We start from the raw sequence: 7,568 nt of genomic DNA on the forward strand, positions 1-7,568 counted from the left end.
CATGTAGGTGTGCTTAATGTGCCTGGGTTCCTCAATGGCTCAATCCAACTGCATGTTTATAGGGGTATGAAGTATTTTATCTTGTACATTTTGAGATATCTGCTGATATTGTTTAATTGTTGGCATGCCACGTACTTGCACAGCATTAACAAATATTTTTTCTGGAAACTCATGTTTCTTATAGCTTAGGGTCATTATTTCATTCAAATTCAGGGATTATAGGAATGTAATAGTGGAAATAGAAAACATATAGTTGCAACCCACAGTTGCACTCTGGCGAGGAGCCTGACCACATTAGCATTGTTTACAAGGTGAATTGTTTCTACTGGAACCTGCCAAGTTGCAGCGATACTCTATGTTAGAACATGGTCATCATTCTTCTGTTCTCGCTGAAAACATGAGCTGCAGGCATCTTCTTGAAGCCATTGCTATGCTCTGTGCAAACTTTAACAAAGATCTAAGGTAGTATATCCATACTATCTTTTTCGTCTTAGGACTTTGTTACCTCTATTATTTAACATATAATAGAACATATTACAACATTGATTTCTCTTTTGTTGGCTTGATTCTTAACCTTGCCTTAGAAATAGTAATGCAACACAGCAGACCATCGTGTGCTTTAGTTTTTTTTTTTTTTTGGCCAGTTTTTTGTAATACCGTTCAGTTTTTATTTGATAGGCTATCCTATCTGTACATGAGGATACAAGCTTGGGCTAGCTGATTGGGCCAACCCAACAACCCATCTAATTGTTTGCTATGTGCACAAAGTTAACTGTCTGTTTAGTGGAAGTAATAACCATTAATTTGATAAAGCGGGCCGTGTGTTGGTCCACACTTGCATCCCTATCCATACAGGACTTGAGCTCAGTGTCTAAACTACCTAGGGATATTATTGATATGGCATATGGAAAGTTGTAATGAAAGTTGTTCTTCACTTCATGATAAGGATTCTAGTTACTACTCTGAGATAGCAAACTGGAATCCAATTGTACCTTCTTCACATGGGGGTAAAAGATGAATATATACCATAGAACACCTAGAGATGCGACACAAAAGAAATATCAGGTACACTAAGTGATCTTATTAAGTGACATCTCTAGTACTTAATCTTTCACCGCGATCATCCCTACACTAAATGAAGGCTATATTTTCTCTCTTGATTCTCTATCTTCCATGTTAGAAGAATATCTAGAAGGCAAGCTGGCTGACATAAGACCATTGTACTTTGTACACGCCCTTGTGGCTTGTACTGGATGTGTAGTGGCAAAATATCTGATTTGATTACCAGATTCTCAGATGTGCGCCTTACATATCCTAGGTGATTCAAACATGAAAGAAAGGCATCTCTTTTGTCAAGATAACAATGTTCCCCAAAAAGGCATAAAACCAAATAGGAGAACAATTTGAATATTCCTTCTATCTTTTTTATGTCTTTATTGAGAGGGCAGTGTTCACCTTTTAGTGTTGAAGCTAGCTGTTTTATGTTCTACATTTTGGTAGTCAAACTCTGACCCTTTACTTGTTTAGGGAAGGGACAGGGACTAAGAATCTATGGCCTTCTCAAAATGACATAAAATCTGTCCTTTTTTTTTCTTCAATTGTGTGTGACCAGTCTGATCTAAGTTTATGTTAGGGTGACTAAGATTTGGAAATAGGCTTCACACATCTATTATTGTCATATGTGTGCGATTTTTTTTCATGGGCATTCAGTTAATGTGGGAATTGTTGCATGATATGGATTAATACACCACTGCGGCACTTAGCTTAGAGACAGGTAAGGTTGCTCTCTCTTCTGTATGAGATCTGTCTATAAAACATCCAAGTAAGCCTATAAATTGAATTTCGATCCTTTGACGAAAATCCGCATCCGTCTGTTTCCTTTGGCTGGAGTATAATCTGATCATTCGATCTTACGGTAACTGTTATTTGCCGTGATCATGGACACCTTTCTTGAATCTTTGAACTTTGGAGGAACCTGTGAGTTTCTTGCGTGACTCATGGTGATTGTTCCTTGTGCCTTCCAGGGTGTCCAAGGCTTCTGGTCCATTATTGTTGTTCTCTTCTCCCCTATCCACACGTACGTAGGTGCCTCGCGCTGGTCTCTTGTGCGCCGGCCCTGCGCTTGGAATAAAGGCGCCACGGATTCGTGCAGTAAGTCCTCTCCCCTGATTCTTTCTCTGGATACGACGACGCAGAGCCGCCGCTGCCACTCGCCGGATGGTCGGCGGAGGGTGACGTGCTGACGGCGACGCCAGACTTCGACGGGATTCCATACTCTGCCTCCACACATTACCCACGGCTGGCTGTGCTTGGCTGTGTCCCCTGAATGCCGAGCAGCCAAAGCGCGACAGTGGAAGCCGCTGGTGCTCTGGGCCACTTGTAGCCGCCGGCCGCCGGCCGCCTCTTGGAGGTTTGATCCGATACGGCCAGGGCTCCGCTGAGCGAGAGCCCGCTGGGTCCACGCAACAAAGAAAGTAAAGCCCAGAGGAGTTGAGAACACAGGGAAAATGGGGGCAATCCCTATTCATCGCCCCATGCGTTAATAGGCATAGCTCGGGAGGGAAACGCTTTGAGCAGCGGCCCGTTACAGGCAGAAGCAACCGAGAGTCCGAGACATTGTATTGTTCGCTTTTTTCCGAGAGAGACTTGTATAGGATCTATCTATTAGGTGAGATCATAGGATCAACTCACATAAAACATATTTTTATCATGCGAAAAAATCTGAAAATGTGGCCGGAGCTTGGCTGACCCCTCAGAAGAAGGCAAGATCGTCGATGGAGGTGTGCGACATGAATAGGGTGAGAGGGTTTGGACCGATGCTGATCATGGCAGAAGACTTGGCGAGGCCTCTGGAGGCCAACGCACTGATGTTGGTTGGCGATGGCGCAGGCTTCAAAGTGCTGGAGCGTCCATGAAAAACTCCAGGGTGTTGCTGGTTGCTTATGAGCTCTCCCCTTTTCCACCCCTCGTTGTGTTAAAACTTCCAGTTTCGGTCTGTAATATGGTAGGTTGTGTCTGGTGGAGGAACTGTTAGGCTTTTGCTGATGGCATAAGTTGGTTGTAAAAAATCTGGATGGTTGTTGGTGACTATGGTTTCAGTAATGGAACCGGGGTTTGAAGCCCTGTTTTTCTATAAAAAAAAAATCTAAAAATAATATACAACATACCTATGGATTGTATCTACAACTCCAAAAAAAATCAGCTCAAAATTTGATCTACACTTGAAGAAACAAAAAAGACAAATCCAACTATGAATAGTGTCAGATCTGATTGAATAGTAGTTCACACTATTCACACCTAAATTTATCTTTTTTGGTTCTCTGAGTATATGTTGAATTTGAAGCTATAAAATTTTGGTCTTAGATATGTAGCATAGATGTGCGTTGTCAATTTTTTTCATAATATTTGAACATGTTTTGTCTCTTCAAAAAAGTTGTTCTCGTAGATCCTATCTAAAAGGTGATCCTACCCAAGTCTTCCCCGTTTTTTTCCTGCTTTAGGAACGCTCTAGAAGGTTCCAGTCTGGTTAACCAGGGTTTCATCTGTTCGGATTTTAGGTCGGTTTTTTTTAATTCATTTAAAAATGTTCAAATTAAAAATTGTTCATATTTAAAATTTGTTCAAAAGTCAAATTTGTTTAGATTTGGAATTTGTTCAAAATCAAATTTTGTTCAGATTGAAATTTTCTCAAAATCAAAATTTGTTCAGATTCAAAATTTTCTCAAATTCAAATTTTGTTTAGGTTGAAAATTTGTTCAAATTCAAATTTGCTCAAAATAAAAATTTGTTCCGAGAAAACGGTTGTGAATCGTGGGCATTGGGGTTCGAATTTGGGTCTCCACCGTGGTGGATCGGAGTTGCAACCAGCGAGCTAGAGTTCGGATGGTGTACATAAAGAAAAATATGGTACTCCCTCCGTCTAGAAATATGTGTCTCAACTTTATCTAGATACGGATATATCTCTAACTAAAATATATCTAGATATATTTGTATCTAGACAAAAAGTGAGACACTTGTTTTTAGACTGAGCGAGTACTTGTTTTTAGCGAGCGAAAAAATTAATGGGCAGGCCCAGCCGAGACCGCCTTCACGCGATGCCGTGAGCACGACATAGGGGCACCCGGAAATGGGCAAATGCGCATTGCACACCACCAGCAGGGTATGGGTATGGTCCATATATCACTGCCTTTGGTTTTTCCCTTCAGGTTTTTTTTTGTTTTCTCTTGGTTTCTATGTTTTTAAGGTTTTCTTTTGGTTTCCTCGGCATTTCATGGCATTTCAAAAAAAGCTAACTACTGCAGGGGAGCCCCCCACAGCCTTTTATTACTTATGAAACAAAGAAAGTATGTACAATATTTACAAAAAGTCCAAACTAGAAATCTAAAAAACTAGTTACAACAAGTTGTCAATCCATGATGACAAAATGGGTACAGTACTCTCTTTTACCCTATGCTTAAGCAGGGTAACATCAGAAAAGAAACCCTCTTTCCAATTCCTGAATGTTGGCTGTATATTCTTGAAAATCTTATTATTCCTCTGCTTCCATATATTCCAGCAAGCCAAAATTATAATCTCCACAAAACAGGGACCCTTAAATCTTCTTTTAGTATTCTTCAGCATCTCTGGCCCAGATCCTTGTGTCCAATTTATTTGCAAGTATATCCACACTCTAACACTAAAAGTACATTCAAAGAATAAGTGGGACCAATCTTCCAAAGCATCATTACAACAAAGAATACAACTATAATCCGAGGTTACTTGCCAGTGCCTTCTCCTTAGCATATCCTTTGTATTGATTCGATCATGCAAGATAAGCCAGGCAAAAAACTTGTGTTTGGAGGTACATTTACTCTTCCATATCCATTGCCAGGGAAAATGAGAAGTAATATGATGAAAGCTCAGTCTATAAACCTGGCTTGGAATAAAAACTCTAGATTTGTTACTTGTGATAAGCCATTGATCATTATTGTTCGATGTGGTAACCCCTGTTAACATATCTTGAAGTGTTCTTAGCTCTGCAGCAGCTTCATTTGATATAGGAAGATGAAAAACTTGTGCAGGATCAGTAATTTGCAAGGCCTCTTTAACTGAGATGAATTTGTCCTTGGCAAAAGAGGAAAGTCTTGGAAATCTTTCATCAATTACCCAATCATTCCAATTATCTGACCAAAAAAGAATTGTCTCCCCAGTCCCAAGCTTGCAATGTGTCACTTGTCTGTATATATCAAAAAGTTTCATAATGTTCCTCCACCAAAAGGATCCACAAATAGTGACTGCATGTGGCACTTCCTTATAGTAATATGAATTCCTAATTAATTTGACCCAAGGAAGATCCACATTATTATAGAATTTATGTAACTGCTTCATCATAAGACACTTATTTTGAATCTTCAGGTTGATGATACCTAATCCTCCCTTATTCTTTGGCTTACATATCATATCCCAAGAGGTTAAAGAGTGCACTTTATCATCATCTTTCCTTTTCCTCCACAAACAATTCCTTCTGGCTCTATCAATAACATCAATCACTCCATCTGGTATGTCCAGTGTACTAAGATAATGAATAGGCATTGATGACAAAACTGAATTGACCAATATTAATCTGTCACCATAGGATAAGAAAGATGCTAAAGCAGTAAGCCTCCTTTCAATTCTATCAGTGAGTGGTGAAAGATCTCTTATTGTTGGTTTAGTTGTGCCCATAGGAATACCAAGATATGGGAAAGGCATGGAGGCAATGTTGCACTGTATTTGTGTTGAAAGTGTCTCAGCTTCCACTTGAGAGATATTAATTGGTATAAGTGATGATTTGTGATAATTGACCTTGAGACCAGTAAAAGCTGTGTACTCCTCAAGAACTTCTTTCAAAATTTGCAATTGATCTGCCTCAGCTGGTAACATAATAATAGTATCACCTGCATATTGTACTATAGGATAATCATTGCTTCCTCTATTTGGAATTGGTGCCTGCAATCTCCCTTCCCTGTAGGCATTATTTACATATCTTTGCAATAAATCTCCACCTAGAACATACAATAGAGGAGATAATGGATCTCCCTGTCTGACTCCTCTTCTGCATAAGAAAGTTTTACCAGGGACTCCATTCAACAGAATTGCAGAAGAGCCAGAGGCAAGAATCTCTGCTACCCATTGAATGAAAGTTGGGTCAAAACCTTTAAGCTCCATTATCTTGATGATAGCTTTGTGCTCAATTGTATCAAAGGCCTTTTCAAAATCAAGCTTTAGCACAATAACTTTCCTCTTGGATTTGTGGCATTGATATAAATACTCAAAGGTCCATGCCAATCAGTCTTGAATAGTTCTACCCTTTATAAACCCATATTGGTTTTCATGTATGCATCTTGTAATCTGGATTTGTAGTCTGTTAGCAGCTAGCTTTGTCAGAAATTTCAAACATGTATTTGTTAGAGAAATTGGCCTAAAATCATTCACTGTTTCTGGAGACAAATTCTTTGGAATCAAAGTTATATATGAGCTATTGATACTTTCCAAAGGAGCTTGACCTTTATGAAAATATGTGCACAAGTTAATGAAGTCTTCCTTTATGATAGGCCAGCATTTCTTAACAAACAATCCATTAAAACCATCAGGACCTGGTGCTCTATTAGTTTTCATATGCTTTACCACTCCCTCAATTTCTTCTGCAGTAAACTCTCGTGACAAAATGTCCAATCCCTCCACTTGAGTGATAAGGTGTGATATGTCAGCTTGTGTGGCAGAATCATTTGTAACTCCCATTCTATTTTTATAACATGTCCAAAATGCATTTGCCTTCTGATTATGCTCCACCATAGGGTTCCCTTGCTCATCCTTTATTACTGATATAACATTATATCTATATCTTTCAGTTGCTTTTGCATGGAAGAACTTAGTATTTTCTCCTCCTAGTTTGATCCATCTAATGGTGCATCTATTCTTCCAATAAGCTGACTGTATACCCAATAATTTCTTGAGATGTACCTTCACAATATTCCTGAAGTTGAATTCCTCCCTGCTTAAATTCCTGGAATCCTCCAAATTATCAAAGAACAAGATGACTTTGTTGCACTGCTCAATAATCAATTTTAAATGAGACAGATTCTTTCCCCATTTCTTCAGGGCATATCTAAGATTTTTAAATTTGGCAGCCAAAACTGATGCAACATTCTTTTTATGAGTTGGTAACTCCCAAGCCTTCCTCACCACTTCCATAAAACCTGGTTGATCCAACCAAATATTCTCAAATCGAATTTTTTTTGCCTTTGGAATAGAGGTAGAAATAGACACCACACAAGGGGTATGGTCAGAGGTAGATTTGACAAAGGAAAAAACCATTGTATTGGGGAACCTTAAAGTCCACTCACATGTGGTGAAAAACCAATCCAATTGTTCCATCAAAGGTGTGGCTTGCATGTTAGACCATGTAAAACGTCTGCCTTTTAAAGGTAATTCCAATAGACCCAGGTGACTAATAATATTATTGAACAGGAAAATATCTGCCATATCAGCCCCTGGCTTATTCCTATTATCAACTGATCTCATAAAATTGAAATCCCCAAGAAGTAGCC

The sequence above is a fragment of the Lolium rigidum genome, chromosome 4 (genome assembly GCF_022539505.1).
Source record: "Lolium rigidum isolate FL_2022 chromosome 4, APGP_CSIRO_Lrig_0.1, whole genome shotgun sequence".
NCBI lineage: Eukaryota > Viridiplantae > Streptophyta > Magnoliopsida > Poales > Poaceae > Lolium > Lolium rigidum.